Source organism: Podarcis vaucheri (assembly GCF_965113315.1).
Source record: "Podarcis vaucheri genome assembly, chromosome: 1".
NCBI classification, from domain to species: Eukaryota; Metazoa; Chordata; class Lepidosauria; order Squamata; family Lacertidae; genus Podarcis; species Podarcis vaucheri.
In genome coordinates this window covers 91,233,619-91,251,865 of record NC_138759.1, presented here as the reverse complement: position 1 = coordinate 91,251,865, position 18,247 = coordinate 91,233,619, and the positions used below count along the sequence as shown (strand labels likewise).

The 18,247-nt window shown below is 41.2% G+C and overlaps 1 long non-coding RNA gene across 1 annotated transcript in view; it reads left to right on the top strand.

Annotated features, from left to right (window-relative positions):
* LOC309541286 overlaps positions 1–13,695 on the top strand; it is a 37,887-nt gene extending 24,192 nt beyond the window's left edge. Inside the window, exon 3 of the long non-coding RNA XR_014223689.1 lies at positions 13,527–13,695. This is a non-coding gene — a long non-coding RNA (uncharacterized lncRNA). The remainder of the gene's footprint in view (positions 1–13,526) is intronic.
* The last annotated feature ends 4,552 nt before the right edge of the window (positions 13,696–18,247 follow it).

Below are 18,247 nucleotides of genomic sequence, written 5' to 3'. Positions count from 1 at the left end.
ACAGACAAGCATCAGCACAGACATCACTGTGACACTTCCTGATATAACCCTTGTCAGCGTCAGACTTCCAATGACCCGTATTCACAATCCTGTCTACTGACAGGCCCCCAGTGTGCAGCCTTTGCAGCAGCACCTAATCGTAAGGAATGAGGAGCGTTCAGCGGTAAGCAAGCCGCAGGCTGTAATAACTGGTGCACGACGTAAGCACATTGATGCCGGGCTAACGGGAACCCATTTTCATGCACTAGGAGCGGGCCAGCCCCCAGGGAATAAAAAGCCAAATATTCTGTTATCCATAACCGGGCAAGGGCCCTCCTCACCTGTGGCGGGAAGCCTGATTGTGGCACTCCTGCCCACTAAGTCTGTTTTAGAGTTACCAGCTCTAATGACAAGCTCCAAAGGATAAGGAAAAGTCCTGAAGCAATAAGCCTCCAGACTCTCAGCCCCGTGCTGGCTCCAACAACCATTTCCCCAACCCTCAGTGCGAAAATGCAATGGACTACTGAAAGGAGTCTCACCTTGATCTTTAACCCGCAGACAAGTTTTAACTTGTTGCAGATACTGCATAGGTAAAATTGACCGACTCTCTGCCCACTGTCCTATGAGGTTGGAGCCTATTCCAACCTTCCAAGGCCCTGCGCGCTGCAACTTTATACAAGGGTCTCTGAAAAAATAAAGCTTCAATGTAACAGACATTGCAGCGGACTGAATTCGGATAGTTATAACCGCATGCCCAATCTGCAGCAGGTGGACCAAATACTGCAGGATCTGCTCAGAGGATGGGGGCAAATTCTTCCGAATGGCCAAGAACTGCCAGCTTAAGGCTAAGAAATCCATCCAGGCCTTCCCATAAGAGGTAAAAGCAGAAGGGGAAATGGAAGCTGCCGCTCTCTGAAATTACTAAATGTTGTCAAAATGCCACAAGACTGGAAAAGTCTGGCAATAGCTGAGTCTGGAGCCCAGGATCTGAAGCGCTTCATCTGAAAATCGGATAGTGTCAGCGTAATTTGGAGAGTAGAAAGCACAATATTAAACCTTAAGTGGCGCAGCTCGAAAGCATGAGCGGAGGGGCAGAGACTGTGTTACAGCATGAGGACTGTTTTGCCAAGACGCTCACCACCACCTGGTTATCAGACCAAAAGCAGATCCGATGGTCACTGAACTCCTCAGGCCACGTGAACTGCTACTACAATGGGGAAAACTCAAGAAAAGTTATGTCACATGATTGCCTCACCACACCAGGCTTGAGGCCATAGCTTTGCACACCAGCAGCCCTTGAAATAAAAACCAAAGGGCAAAGATCCAGCAGCACCAGCATGAACCTGAAAATCCCTGAGCGGGTTCAAGGTATCCTGCCATGGCGAACTACTATTGCATACATTCAGGAATTGCTACCATCGCCTGATATCTGCCTTCACCACACTTGGTAGGCATACACAAAGGTAAGGGGACCTCTGTCAGCATCACCCTTGAGCCAGTGCCACCAACTGGACTCATCCACTTCAGCCCCAACTGGGCTAGGCGAGCTGGGTAGCACTTCCAGAGACCACCTTCTGCACAGGGACAGGTCAAAGTGCTGTGGACTCACAGCTTAAGAGTTGTGAGCACCGGATTCACTCCAACAAAAAGACAGTCGTCGCACCGCAGAGTACAGCAGAGTATATAAACAACTCAGAGAGCAGCTCTGTAGAATATCTTCTTTATTCTATCTACAACTATACAAACTATATACAGAGCTTAATAGGTCTAAGTATAAATAAATGCTGCACTGCACTGAGTGTCTGCAGCTGCCCTTAGCAGCAACCTTATCTCTACACATGATCTCTAACACTCAGTCTCTCTCCCTCTCCGACACTGACTGACTGACTGACTTGGTGCTGGAGCAGAATAAGTAGAGACCAGAACACGCCTCCTCCTTTCTGGAGAATCAGCAGACTCCTCAGGAGATTCTTGGATATGGGAGGGGTGAAATCTAGGCAGCCTGGCCTAGTGGGAAGATTAGTTAAGTGACCCAGCAAGATCGGATCTGGTGAAGCATCACTTGCTACAGAGGAAGTATTACAAATTAACTTCCTTCAAGGCAGACAGCTTCTCCATAGCCAAGTGGTATGTTTTAGCAACGATATCCAACTGGATCCCTAAATAAAATGGGAATATGGGCAAAAGGTATTGAGCTATTGCTTGCCAGCTTCCAGCCCCCGCTTGGGCAGGGGGCATCTTGTGCTGCCATCATGATAAGTAAATTTACAGGGCCGATGCTGGCCTGAACCCCTAAAGAAGTCCCAACCAAGCTGCCGCCAAGCCAGCTTCCTTTTCAGACACACACTCTGTGCAATGCAAAAACACACTCCGTGCAGTGCACACACTCTCCATGCAATGCAACTACACACTCCGTGCAATGCAAAAAAAAACACAAGCTCTGTGCAATGCAACTACACACTACATGCAATGCACACACAAACCCTCCGTGCAATGCAACTACACACCCCGTGCAATGCAAAACACACTCCCTGCAATGCACACACCCTTCATGCAATGCGACTACACTCCATGCAATGCAACTACACACTCCGTGCACTGCACACCCTCTGTTCAATGCAACTACATATTCCGTGCCATGCACACACTCTCCATGCAATGCAACTACACACTCCGTGCAATGCAAAAAAAGCACGCTCTGTGCAATGCAACTACACACTACATGCAATGCACACACAAACCTTCCGTGCAATGCAACTACACACCCCGTGCAATGCAAAACACACTCCCTGCAATGCACACACCCTCCATGCAATGCAACTACACTCCATGCAATGCAACTACACACTCCGTGCACTGCACACCCTCTGTTCAATGCGACAACAAACTCCGTGCAATGCAACTACACACTCCGTGCAATGCACACACCCTCCGTGCAATGCAACTGCAAATCTCCTAGCAATGCAATGCAATTGCAGCCCGTGCTCTGCAACGCACGCAAAGGTGCTTTCTCCCAGTTGCATATTGCAAACATGGCGCCCGTTACATCCCTCGCAGTGAGGTAACCACCAAAAGGACTTAAGTGTCCAGGTAGAGCAATAGGGGAGCATGCAGCTGTCCCATACAGGGACCAATCCTGCAACCTAGGCATTACCGGCACTATCCGCTGACCCAGTGAAACCAATTCTTCATGGACCACATGGGGACACTATTGAGGCCGGAAACACTTCCAGGCCATCGAATTCTAGGGCAAAGCCCTAGGGTCACCTGCTAGGCCAGGCATAAATGTTTCCAGCGAAATAGCAGAGTTGAGGTAGCCCACAGCTTGTCCAGGTGCCCCTGCTTGCCCTTTTAGAGGGAAGCACCCCTTCAAGAAACCCAAAGTTCTTTTATCACAAATGGGCCGAACTACCCAGCAACAGAATAGCCCATAAGGAGCAGTTTGTTTTGTTTTGTTATAACAATGGCTAAGAGGGGTATATGAACCCTGTCTCCTAGGTCCTAGTCCTACACTTTAGCCACTAAGCCACAATGGCTCATCTCTAAAACGGCAGTCGCCACTATCAGGGCAAAACAAACTTAAAGAAAATAAACTTGTTCAGAAACAGCATAGTTCAAGAGCATATACAGAGTGCTCATAGTCCTTGGAGGCACAGGGAGCCATAAAGCCAACCTTTGGGGATACTATAAACGAAAGTGATACCAGCTAAGCTGGGAACAGCCCTGACTAGCCCCACAATTTCAACAAGAGAAATGGGGGAAACCTTTTTGCGAAAGAAAGCCCCTAACGGGGGCTCTCTCACTATTGGGAAAGGCAAGCCACAGATACAGGGAGAATCTTCCTACAGGGCAGGGTAAGGGGTGGGGTGGGAAATTGAACAGGAAAGGGGGGTAATTAAATTATTTAAGGGACTAGAGAGGATTAAAAAGAAGGGGAAAATAAAGAAATAAAGAAATGTAACCAGACAATGAGAAGATTGTCCAAGTGCTCCATGTGATCCGATGCAAAACGGCCAAGAGGCCGTGCCAACGTCTGGCCCCTGTATATATAGACTCTGACCCCTCCTCTGAATTGGCAACAATCAAAACACCCCAGCAACCCAGTTTAACCATTTAAATGGTCGGGATTCAACTAAATTTGCCTAGTCACTGGAGGGTGGCCTGTTCCCAACCGCAACACGTGCTCTCTGCTAGGGAGAACACGCTTTCTCATCCTGAAGCAAAGTCCTTAACCTGAAGCACTATTTCTGGGTAAGCGGATTCTGTAACCTGAAGCGTATGTAACCTGAAGTGTATGTAACCCGAGGTACCACTGTATAAGCTTTCATGTGCATGCACTTCTTCAGATGACTTCCTGTTTGTTGGGTATGAAATATAGCAACCCTAAGCATATATGAAACAGTCTGCACATCACTAAGTGAGTACCAACTTTACAGAGGGTTATTGGGTACTCCTTTCTAAGCCACAATCTACTTCTCTTGTATCACTTTAAAATAATATTTTAGCCTTTTAAAGGTTAAAGTTTGGGGGTAACTGGGAGGGGAAGGAAGTGTTGATTTTTAAATGTAGACTTGAATTAACAGGCCTAATGTTAGGTTGTAGGTCTGCAGTAAAAACACACATGCAAACAAAGCTATATCTTCCGAAGCAGCAAGAAGAGCTGCATTTTGATGTGTACCTAATTTGCTATGCTTATTTTAATGCTCCAGGTTGCTCCTGTTAAATATTTCAATATATTCCATTCAAATTTAATTCATTAAAAGACAGATCTCATTACACACGTATTCGTTACATAACATAGAAGTAATTATACTAAAAGAACAATTATATGATTTCTACATTTTGATTATAAAAATGCTGAGGGATGATCTAATTTTATTATTCTGTTGATCCATATGTGAAAAGGAAGCAATTTTCTAGATAGAGCTAAATGGCATTCTTCCAGTGATTTTGCAGAGAAGAATGCTAGCAATGGGTTAGAAATACAAATATAGGAATTAAGCTCCAAAGAAGCAGGCATAGATTTGGCATTAGGGGTCCACAAACTGTGTGCTTGACATTGCCCCGCCTTTCCCTAAGGGAGACGATGTGGTCTTGATTGTCTTGTCATTCCAGGTTTTAAAGGCCCTCCAGTCACCTCTAAATGCAAACACAAATGTGGGGGCAAGTCCTATACTTTCCTCCTGCATGCTGAAAAGGGAGGGGATTTTCCCCTGTTGTGCTGAGTCTCAGAGATGCTTTGGGATGCAGAAAGTCATCTTGCCTAAAACTCTCTAAGGTGGGTCCCCACCCTTTCTCTGACCCTGAAGCAGGGTAGAGAATCTGACCAACCTCAGGCTGATCATTGCATGCAATGCATCTTGTTTGTTCCTCTTGATTCTAAACATTTCTTTTTAAAAAATTGAAATAGAAACATATTAAAATATTAAGCAAAAATATAGCACCTCACCAGCCAGAGGATGTCACCACAAGCACTGAGAATCCACATTGTTCCAGGATGATGACTGGACACCTCCAGAAAGGTGTAGAGAAGTGTCTTACTGTCCACCTTCAATTCAAACAAGGTGAAAAGATGTTGTTGAGGTCATTACTACATGTTAAATGCCAGTATTTGTGATCAAAAAATGCCTTTGGGAAGGACAACTAAGAGCCAAGAAGCAGCAGGTGGAGAAAGGGTTAAGACCCACCCCACTCCATTGCAAAGCACCTCTTTCTGGTGCTGCTTTTGCCTGAGAACAGGGGCTCTCTTTAAACATATTCAAGTGTAATGGGAAGTTAAACTCAAATATGGTTCCCCCATTTGAACTTACAGACTTCACTGGAACATTGTCAATTTGTTTCACTTTTGACTTTCATCATTTCAGAACTTGACATTTCAGGTTAATGTTCAAACAAACAGAAAGGTTTCAAACATTTTCCAATATTTCTTCAAGCCTCAAAGCATATAAAAATGTTGACATTTCTGCATAAACCATCTATTCTTCTTCTTTTTCTCCTCCTCCTCCTCCTTTCTGTCAGTGTTTGTAAAAAGCGAAAAAAAGAAGGAAAGGGTTCTGACTTCCCTTTGTCTCCTCAGCCTGATCCTCGGACCCTTGTCGGCACAAAAGAGTCCACGAGAATATCCTTGCAGAGTTTTATTCTTAAAAGTCTTTGTACAAAACATGACTGAATAACTTTACACACCAGCACCAACCAACCCGAACACCAGCCTCACCACAAACTAACATTTCTCACTTTATATATACAACCTGCTGCAGGCCACTGAGTCATGCTGACCCAGCTTTATTCGCATTAAAGAAACAGTGGCCATTTTAGCCGTGACACTTTCTGTGTCTGATGACTGTGACTGATAGTTGATAAAAAGGCATATCTAAAAAAATTCTTCCGCTGATGGAGAGATAAATATGATGTACCTTCCAGTCATGCTCAGATATTAATTAATTTGAGAACAGACTGAAATAGCTCACATCTATAGGGTGCTTTGATTATTCTATGCCCAAATTAGATGCCTTGTGGAAACTATATCATTAGTGGACTACTGAAGCCTTTCCCCTGAACAGGAATGGTATTCAAGCCATCTAATACGGTATGTTTGTACATTACAATTTAATATTTCAAAAATCTCAGTTAAGGCACAGTTCCATTAAGCTGAAGCCATTTTCTGGGTATATTGATTTACTTACTTAGTTACCTTGCTGCCCGCCCAACTTGTTTGTTTTCAACATTTATATACTGTACTGTATTCTGCTTTTTGCCACACTGGATTTTTTGGCAATGCAGTAAACCCAGCCAGTTAAAACAGCATCACATTTAAACAGTAAAGCAAATAAAATGCCATAAAATCGATGTGACAATAACCCTGTGGTTTCAGAACTACGTCACAATACTCTCCCATGATTTAGTGTGGATGTACTTAAGAACTTATTCACCAAGAACCTGGGTGAATAGATATGCTTTTATTAGGCAGCAGCAGCTCATTGTGGAGAGAGCCATCCATGCCTCCAGGTAAAAGAATTTATATAGCTGGGGTATTACTGCTGAGAACACTCTTCCCAAATTCCTACACAATGCACAACCATTTCTGGGATCCTTCTGCCAACTTCAAGGTCTGGGCATGCTGGTAAGGGTAGAGATGCTCCAACAGATATCTAAGTCCCAAGTGTTCAAGGGCATTAGATAGTGGCTAGCTCTATTATGCTATGACAGGCACGTGTTGAGAGAGCAAGCTCATATTCCTTCAAGCATCTTGTCCACATACTCAGAGCTCATTAATAGAATCTGATCCCAAATAACAAGATTAGGCAGTTACTTGGATGCCTGTACAGTGGTACCTCTGGTTACATACTTAATCCGTTCTTAACCTGAAACTGTTCTTAACCTGAAGACCACTTTAGCTAGCGGGGCCTCCCGCTGCTGCCGCGCCACTGCCGCACGATTTCTGTTCTCATCCTGAAGCAAAGTTCTTAACCCGAGGTACTATTTCTGGGTTAGCGGAGTCTGTAACCTGAAGCGTATGTAACCTGAAGCATATGTAACCCGAGGTACCACTGTACTTATAGCAGTGTCAAGGTTGGAGTGGAGATGAGTAGTCTGTCCCTTAAGCTGCCTAGCAGGTATGTCACAGCAGGCTACAGATGGTTCAGCTGTTTATAGGTTAGTGAACAAGAGTTCCTTAGTCCCCCTAACCACTATGAAGAGCTCTGCTAGAGGACTATATATGGATGCAATGGTGATAGAGAAGTAATTTTTCTTAACTGCCATCACCATCACATGATTGGCATGACTATATTTTCTAAGTTCAATTTGCATCACTTGCATCCCATCCATTGTCTGAACTGTTCTTTTGTCTGAAGCTTGCAGCACTCCAAGCTCTACAGCATCAAAGAAAGCAGCTAGGGGCAATCCAGTTAATGGAACTTTCTATCTTGCCATTGTATATCAGAGCCTCAATAGGAGCACTAGCCATGCGAGAGCATCACTGAATTCTTAAGATTTCCTAAGTCTCGGGATGAACAATTGTGGGGGAGGAGGACAGAGGAGGACTGCTATCATCAAATCAATCCTCACCAGGAAATTGCCCATCCATGACACAGATATAAGAGCATCCTCAACTACAGGGCCACTCTGGCAAAAAAAAAACCAGGGTATGACTTATAATATGTCTTGGCTCAAATATCTATTGAGACAGTCTTTTGGGTTGCCATGGAGACCATGAAACACTGATCTGACCCTGATAAGGCTGTTTTTATGTAGCTATTGAAGTCCTCAAATGCAATTGTCAGCGGGTGTTCCAACCTCAGGATGGTGAATGAACTTTTCATGCCACACGTCAGCCCCTCTCACACCACATGAGTGACTCAGGAACAACTAAACCAGAAAAAGAGGATTAGTTTGGACTTCAGTCCATTTTTCCCCATGCCAGGTTCAGCCACCCCATCCCTTATAATGGCCAGCAGCCTTTTATTCATTACCTTCAATGAGGCGACAGCAGGGACTAAAGTTACAATGCCTACTCAGAATTCATTTGAACTTGACTGACCTTCCTTTTTTGTCATTGTCCTCCAAATCTTCAGCCTGCTTTGACAAAAAGCAGTGTGGGTGCCTGTCGTTCAGGTGATCTCACTGAAAGCCAACAAACGGCAAAGGCCTTTTCAGGCAGGTATCAGATTATCCTTTACAATCCACAACATCCCAGGGTCTGCTGGCTTTTCATAGGAAAAGCCAAGCATTCTCTTCCCTATCCCCACCACTCATTGGATGGGCAAATACATTTTTAAAAGATATATATATTTATTTCAAGAGATGAGTATCAGGCTCTCCACACAATTGGTTCTAAAGATTTGTCAAAAAGCAATAAGAGAAAATAGAATTTATTTGCCAGGCTAGCTCTTAAATCTGGAAGGAGTTGGTGTGCTACCCCTCCATTAAATCTATTACTGTCCCTTCCCCATGCTGTTTAATTCTAATACAGATGTTGTTCACAAGGCACAGCTGGCAGTCATGCCCTTTCAAGTTTTTAATCAAAGAGGATTTGCCAATACTCGACAAGCCTGGACAAAGCAAATCTGATAATGACTTCTCACTCTCCAGCAGGATTGAAGTGACAGCAGCACCCTATGATGCCTTTCAATTCCTGCCTGTTTCTTTTGCAGGCTACTGTCCAAAGAACTGTCTGTATGGATTGACAAAGGAGATCACTGGGCAGGACCAATCCATGGCATCTTGGTGTCTGAGACGGCATATACAAATTGTGCTCCCTTGTGGCACATGTGCACATACATGCTAATAAGTTATATAATGGACAATTTGCAGATCTTGAGCACCATCCAGAATCTGTTAGCTGAAGTGCTCGTGCTATTCTGTTGCACTGTCAAACACAGAGCTATTGTTTCTTGGGCAAAAAGGCTCCCTTCTGCAATAGCTTGTACAGCAGTTTGGTGAAATCCTGCTTGTTATATCTTGGGCTTACTTCAGTGATGTCAGTAGGAAGATGAAGTCCGGCTGCAATAATCTAGAAGTTGCATCTAAAGGTTCTCTGCAGATGCTTAGAAACCGTCTTCAAGTGGGCAGATTGGCTCGTGATTATGGTTTTTCTTGGGTTTCTTTTCTTTATTGCCCCATGAGCAGTTGTGAAAATGGTTGCCAATAATAGCAAGTAACCCAAGAGTTCTGATAGTAGACGAATAAATGGGAAAATATCTTCTCCTATCCTTCCTGGCCTGCAGAGTGTTGATGTTATTGTTGTCCTGTGCTTCCTCCAATGAGCTCAGGGTGCTTTGTGTCACCTGCCTTCATTTCATCATCACAGCAACCATGAGGTATGCCATGCTGAGAAATAGCAACTGGCACAAGGTCACCCAGTACACTCATGGATGAGTGGGGATTTGAACCAGGACTCTCTTTATATGTTCAAAGCAAACAATTCTCATCTATGAAGCTCATTCAACCCTCAGAGGAAGGAGCGAATTGTCATATATGAGAAAGCAAATAAAAACAGATTTAATTGAATCGGACCTTGAATAATCATTTTTGTGAGCAGGAAAAACAATTTAGGATATATTAGTGGAATTCTAAACTGCAGCCTCAGGAAGCATTGCTTCTTTTTCTGCAAATATATTCCATAGTGGTAAATGTTGCGGTCATGACAAATGCACCTGAACTGGGTAAGCCACATCGGCCCAGCAATCTAGTGATGGAGAGAAATCCTTTCCACACAGCCAATGAACCTTCTAGTTCATAAAGAGATCAACTACAGCTAGATTCATTCCTGTGGCTCGTGGATCTTCTGGATTAATGTAACTTCACCATATTAATTAAATATCAGTGGTACCCAAAGTGAAGGTGTTCGACATAACTGTTTTGAACAGCATTTTCTGCAGGAGGAGTACCATTAATCTTTCTGAATCTATGAGACCATATTTTTCTGACATGTGTTACACAGAGCAAAGCTGCAACTCTACCTGAGTGAAAACCCACCGGCAAGGCTTAAAGATGATCAGTTGGATAAAATGTTTTGCATTTCTCATTCCTCCCTGTCTTGTCAATAAATACTGTTTTTAATGCACTTGATTCGCTCCCACTTTTCTTCCTTATCCATCACTATGCTGAAAAGCAGCATGCTGGAAAGTGAAGTCCAGTGACTGATGAGAGTGGGGGGGGGGTTCTTTTTAGGGCAGCTGCTAAGGAGAAGCACTGGGATTTGCTCCCCAAATCAATGCTACTCACTTCTTTAAACTTCCCATAGGAAAGAGAAAAGGGAAGGGCCCTATGCTTTTTGTGGGGCTTGTAGAGGCACTTTAATGAGCCTCTTTTGGAAAGGAATTACAATCCATTGGATTTTTGCTTGAACACTTTTTTTTTTTAAAAAAAAGTCATATACAACCACATGGCTTATCAAAAAATGTTTCATGCAGTCACATTCTCTCTGAATTGAAGTCCTTTCCAACTTCTGGTGATTTATTCTATTTTCATCACTTGGAGCCTCTAGCTTTTTGCTTCCACTTTAATTAAGCAAATGGCTATAGATCTGAACTATATTTAACGACATGGCATAAAAGGTGGAGCAGTATTTCTGACATTCTTCTATTCACTCACTTTCAAATGTCCATTCCAATTACTTCTTTCGGATTCAATATTTTGACAGAGGCAATGCAGTTTCGTTCTTTTTCAATAATTTTCAACATTTTTTACTGGAAGCATATTAAGTGTCTTAAACTGAATTCTAGAATGTTTCCTACCTGCCCCTCCAAAAAATAATAATTAATTAGATAAAATGCAGAGGAATCATTAAATTATGCCCTGAGTTCTGACTGAACATTTGTCATTGCTGTCATTAGAGGGGAAAATCTCCTTTTCTTGTAAGCAGTTGTGACTCTGTTTTCAGAGGGTTGTATTTATGATTTGTATTCTTTTAAAATCTCTGAAAGTTTGCTAAAGAATCACAGCAATACTACAAGAAAAAAGCAATGGATACCTCAGACTCACGACACCACATGGCTTTGTAGATGATGGTGGAGGACCCCTGAATTATGTCACCTTGAGGTCAGATGAGGAACTGCTGATGACTCAGCTGGAACATTCCAGACAACAACTTATCTGACAACAGGTTCAAAAAGGCAGCAGGTAACTGAGGAAGATACTCGTGTGTGTGATCTCTACTGCGAGAATGCTGATAGCCAAATGGTGGAAGAGAGATAAAATACCAACTAAAACGGAATGGCAAGCGAAATTATTTGAATATGTAGAATTGGCAAAGATGACAGGAAAAATTAAGACCCAGACAAACCAAAAGTTTTACAAAGAATGGGATATATACAGATTGTACTTAAGAGAACATTGTCGGTGGAGAAATTAGTCTGTTTGTAATATTTTTGTGTTTCAGTGTTGTCTTTCTTTCTTTCTTTTTCAAGTTATGTTTTAATTTTTTGTGTGTGTACTGTTTACAAACTAATAAAGACTGAATTGGGGCGGAAAGACCATTGTTCACATATGAAACCTTTGGCATGCTTTGGTTAACTTCTGCAATGTTATATGCTACAAAGATTATAGACAATTTATGATAAGTTAAAGGTCATACAATATGCAGTCAACAAGGAAACAAAGGACCCATACTGAGGAAGATGGAAGACTCAATGTATGGAATAACTTTATTTTATATGTAACATTTTCTTTGCATTTGATGTGATTTGTTTGTTTGTTTTTGTGATGAATGGATTCAATATTAAGTGTGTAAAGGGCTGCATATCTCTTTGCTGTTCTTCAGAACAAGCCATGTGCTAGGGCCAGTGAAAATGTTATACCACACAAAGGCTACCAAAGGAGACTTCTGTACATGATAATCCACTCTGTTGGCCACAGTGAGCCAGCACATTCTTGTGCAGCTTTGCACTAGGAGAAGTTTTTATGGGGTCCTCTTCTCTGTTCTATGAATTATGAATATTATCTAGTAAATTCATTGTTACAGTGGTATGGAAGAACATTACCATATATTATTAAAAAGGGTGGGTGTTGTAATATTACAGTAATATTTCCACTGTGAAATATCTCTGCTTAAGATAATACCTTCTCCACATAAGAAAACACAATCTGGGTTCCTCTTGCAGTCCATCTGCGTGCTAATTTTATACACTAGCATTATTTGAAATATTTACTCTCTATCTCTTCCTTCAGCCATCCCAAGAATTCTATTTGAATCTAACCAAATCATTTCCAGTGTTTTCCAACCTGTATATCAGGGGTGGGCAGACTTCAGATTTGTGAGCTCTGCTTTGGTTTTCACTAGAACCTCAAGAACACCAATTGGAGTTGCTTCCATTGTACTTTTGATTTTATTGTTAAAGAACTGAGAGTCAGAAATCCTTGCTGATCTCCTCCTGAGATCTACCAACAGGTTGAGAAGGTTTCCCCCCACCCCCTTCTCTAAAGGACTCAATTTAAAAGAACACAAATTCTTTTTTTCAAGAGATTATAGCCTTGTCAGGAAACAATAATGATGAATAGTAAATATTGAATATATGAATAATGAAGTCAAATGCTGAAATTTCAAATTTTTGCCAGAGCATGACATTAAGTTTGCTGGGATTTTTTATGTTAATTGGAATGTGAAAATTCTGTAATTGAACGTAGATAAGGTCACCAACCTTTTTTAAGGTCTGTGGGCACATATAGATTGTTTAGGGAGTGTCATTTCTCTCTCTCCTCCCCTACAAGAAGAGAAAGAGATGCACCTCTACATTCCATTAGACAGGCCACAGTTGCGCTGTCACAAAATCTTCCACTACTACCACTATTGTAGGATTGCTGTACAACTACTTATTGGGATCCCATTTTCCATCTTGTCCCATTTTCCATTTGTAGCAAACTCTCTGTGCTTAAACTTAATGCAAACACCATCTCTTTCTACCTGCTAACCAAGCCCCAGCTCGAATTTTACTGCCTATTTCAGCTTCTTGCCAAGTTCAAGTCTCAACAGCTAATATAACAGCAGTCCCTCACCATCTGCACAGCCCTCTCTCTTATGCTGTGTAATTTATTTCCTCTTTTCTCAGGAGCAGCCCTTCGAAACAGTTCCAACTCACCCTTCCCTGAGCCTAAACCGACTTTGACTAGAACGGTCTTCCTGACTGAATTCATTATAGATGGCCTACTTTTCTAATTGAAACAACAAGATATTTTTCTCTCCCCCTTAATTGAAATTAACTATAATTGTGAAATACAGCTGGTGGGAACTTTTAATTTTTTTGCAAATCAACATATAAACTTCTTTTCATGGGTTTTGAATTCTTTGAAGAAAAGTAGAGTTCTGCTGAAATGGTTTTTTAAAAATGTATGAACATATATATTGCAATCCTAGGGCAGTCAACTCAGGAGTAAGTGCTAATGAGTTTAATGAGACAAGCTCTCAGACAAGTGTGTATACAGAATTGCAACATTCGGCAATTATGATTGATGTAAATCTACATAAGCAGTCAATGCTTAAGTTTTTTGGTTAGTTGTTTTAAAAGAGTAGTGTCAATATATAATATTATAAGATTCACAGGCATCCTGTTGAGTAAGTTGAGAGCCCATAAGGCTGCAAACAAGACTCTGTGCCAGCTAAATGAATGCACCCCAATCTTAAACTTAAATGTTGTAAATTTATTTTCTGTTGTAAACAGTTGCAGGTTACGCAGTATGATTTTAGATTAAAGTTTTCCTTTTATTCTCTGTCATCAGTTGCAAAGGCCTTTGGCTACATACAATAAAATTGACTGACTTGGCTGGGACTTGGCTAGACTCACCCGTTAGTATTATGTATCAAGTCACATAAATATCTAGACAGACAGAGCTAGATAGCAGGAGAGGTCAAACTCTTCAGGACCTTGGATAGCTCCCAGATATCACTTCAACGGGGATCAGAGCACTAGTGGGCACCTCTAAATAAGATGGAATGTGCAAGCAGTTTGGAATGAGTTTGTACTTCCCCTGAAATAACTGGTACATAGTCTGGATGTTCTCCTGGATCCAATGCTCTCTGTTGAGATACAGAAGGCTTGCAAATCCAGGAGTGTTTTTAAACTAGTTCAGCTGCTGCGACTGTATCTGAAGAAAGAACACCCAGTTTTAGTGATACACACCAAGGGTATAACAGACAAGACTACTGTAATACTTTCTAGTTTGTAAACATGAACCGGTGCAGAACACAACCTGAATTTGTCTTGGCCTTGAGATTATTAGAAAGATATCAGAGTGGGAATTACCAGAGACAGGGCCTTTTTAGCAGTGGCCCCTCAATTGTACAATTCATTTCCCCATTTGATTGTTTTAAGTGGTTAAAAGTGGACTTCCTGATTAATGTGTCAATATAAATTGACTTACCAATTCTGTGAGCACACCTCCAGAGCTGCCTTCCAAGTTTCAGAGTTGGACTTATTAGTAATAACAAGTAATAGGTAGGTAATAACATTGTTACCTGCCAAGAGAATAGAGTAGGATAATTTTATTTTTGTAAAGTGCAATAAAAAGGTGTGTTTTTTTTTTAAAAAAAATGCAGCTTGTCAAAGCTTGAAAGTAATTATTTTTCCTTGATTGACAGAACAACCCTATAAATACAACAGGTTTATAGCCTAAAATGAGTATTTATATATTTTTGACACACACACACAATTTCTGACAATGTGTTATATTCATATAATTTATGTATACTTTTAATTAATATTTTATTGATATTAATATTTTATGGGCTATCTTACAATTTCAAGAAGGAATTTTTTAAAGTAAGCATCCACTAGCTAAAGTTGAATAAGTGCCTTTACCTCATTATATTTAGTTGAATAGATTTACAATGCAAACCTATACATGTCTACTCAGAAATAAGCCATGTTGAGCTCAATGGGGCTAGCTCCCAGGTATAGCATTTCAGCTTAAAATGGATTTGCAGTAAATCTTTTGCATGCTGACCTGGGAGTAAGTCTCATTATGTGCAATGGAGCTTATTCCAAGATTAGTGTGCATAGGATTCCACTACAAATCTCCCACTGGAATGAATAAATCCACTTAGGTTTAGTTGGATCACGGTTGTCAAAATAAATACATATACTTAGACTGGAGTGATCAAAATAAATACATATACTCAGTTTCCTCCCATTGTACACACAGTCAGGAATTCCTGTAAATATAAGGCAGAAAGGTTCAACAGGGTTCAATTATAGCCCCTGAACTTGCTAATCAGTATCAAATCAAGACTATAACCTTGTCAAGGGTTAAAACCTATCTGTGAGCAGGAAGAATGGGAATAAGCATGCTAAACTCTGTCCCCTGTCACTGTGCCTGTCACATTTCAATTTATGAAGGTCTGAAGTGGAGGCTTCCAGTGCAATTTAGAATGCTGCATAACCATGGTTATAAATTGCACAGGGAGACGCCATTCAGATCTATGCCCTTTATGAGCTGGAGGGTGATGGCAATGGCAACATGTTCACTGCCCTGCCCTCCCATGTGGGTTTCACACATGAACAAAGCACCCAAATAGGGCTTCTCTGTCCCATCCAGCCGAAATTTATCAATTAATTTATCAATTTATCAAGAAATGAATTGAATGACATGTACTGTAAGTTGCCTAATTAGAAATGGCTGAAATACTGTTTAAAGACTTCCATTTGGAGTGAAATGATCACCTCTGGAGAACCATGTTTAAAAAATCTTAGGCAAGGGTAATTTGCATGGCAAAGCGTTGCCCCTACCCTTTGGTCATCCCCAATACCAAGATTAAGAGACATGACAACCAATATTTAGGTGAAATCAGGCCACAACTTTATTGACAACAGATGTAAGAGGTTTGATTTAGACATTAGGTAGACTCTACCCCTTGTAGCCTGCCTACCAGTAGAACTTGCATTCCGGGACCAGATTGGCTTCCCTGAGTGAAAGTCCCAATCCTGCACCCCTGACACAAGGAGATTTGCTGGTGCTGAAATCAGTAGGTTGAGGAAAGAGGGATTGTGTTATTTGTTCTTGAGTGTGGTTCTGTGGGTTAATGTATTAATGTTCAGTATTTGTACGTGTGCAAAAAGTTTGTTGTTGAATTGGCTTCAGCTAAGTAGACAAATTGATATTAATGAACCTGAGTCACGTCTATGAACTTCAACTGATCTTCTGTGAGTAAAACTAGCCCTGAATACCACCCAGTATTTACAAACCACTAAATAATTAAGGTTCTCTGGGTGATCTACTGTAAAAATTTAAATCATGCAAAACCTGTTGCAGCAGAAAATAATAAAAATGCTTCCAAAAGATATACTTTGCAAGTGGTTGGTTATCTTGATTAAGAGTTTAGAATTTAGAAGCATATAGTGGTACGGATAGGATCTGTTGTGTGGTTTGGACACATGTGTAATGTCTAATACAGCCAGCTAAATTCACATTGAAGACTGCTCAACTTAGACATTGCCATGTGGCCTCCCTTGAGAGTTAAGATTTTGGGTTTTGTTTTTTACATTTGTTTGCTTTTTATTCTTATTTATAATTCTTATGTATATTTTATGTTCATATGTTTCTCTTTGGCTACAACCTGTATTGAGTTGCCTTATTAATAGATTTGAATATAAATATTTGACATTTAGAAGTATGTGTCCAATTAAATACTGAGCTTCCCTCAACCTGAAGAGAACCAGGATTGGGGCTGAAAACCCAACGAAAAGTGTGGAAGCTGGAAGGCAAATTTTTAAGCGACTCCTGATATTGTGTCATTTGCAGAAACAGAATGGACATTGTTGTGTCTCTGTGAAAACCATGAGTGTATTCTAGCTGTCCTCAAATTAGACAGTTTGCCACTGAGTTTGATGGGATGCAAACTTCCTCCACTGTGAGAAAGCATCAGGCGTGCATCAAGATCCTCCATAGTCATGAAAGCTGTTTCTAGGGCTTTGGAACTCTCTGGTCTGTCATGTCTCAGACATAGATATAATGGACTCTCAGGGTGCTTTGTGATTGCTCTGCAGAAACAATAATGCTTGTTGCAGGCTTCCCAAATGCAAGAGGCCCATGCTTCTCAAGAGGCTTAATGAGAAATGGAAGTGAAACAGACCAAGACAGCATAGCATTTCTACAATAATAACACGAGGAAGGTGTTGCTATAAAAGGCAAGAATGTAATGTGATCTGCTTCCAAGCCTGCTATTTTAATGTTGCACTTCAATTGAGGTATCTCATATGGAATCCCGTAGGACACAGACTACATTTCCTCTCTAATAAGCAGCAAACGACCTCACCCTCCTTCCATCTGCCAGCATACATATAGATTTTTTGCACCGTGAACTGATAATGAGCCTGTAAAATTCAATGCAACTCATAGCAAGCGGGAGCTCCACAAAGGGAATGATAACCAAGTTTACTTGGGGTTGAAGCCAAACATTTCCCAGAATGGTTTGTGCTGGTTGCATCCATGCTAACAGTCACGTATTTTTAATTATCAGCTTTAAAGAAATGATGGCCCTTGTATATGTTCAGTGAAGTCACTCGAAATATTAGTGGTAAAATCCCATGCTTCCATTCTAGTTTCCAGTTGTTGTTGTTATCAACATCCCAGACGATACTTTTATACCAGCCTTCAGTTCAAAATTTCCATGGTGCTTTAAAATAACTTTCGTTGAGTGGTCGTCTTCCCTCCTCCTACATTGCCGTGAAGGGCAGGCTACAAGTACAAATAATTAATATAAATTTATTTGAGTTTGTGTGTTTTCAAATGTATAATCCACTCTTTCTTCCCAAATGGAGCTGGAGGTGGGTCAAAG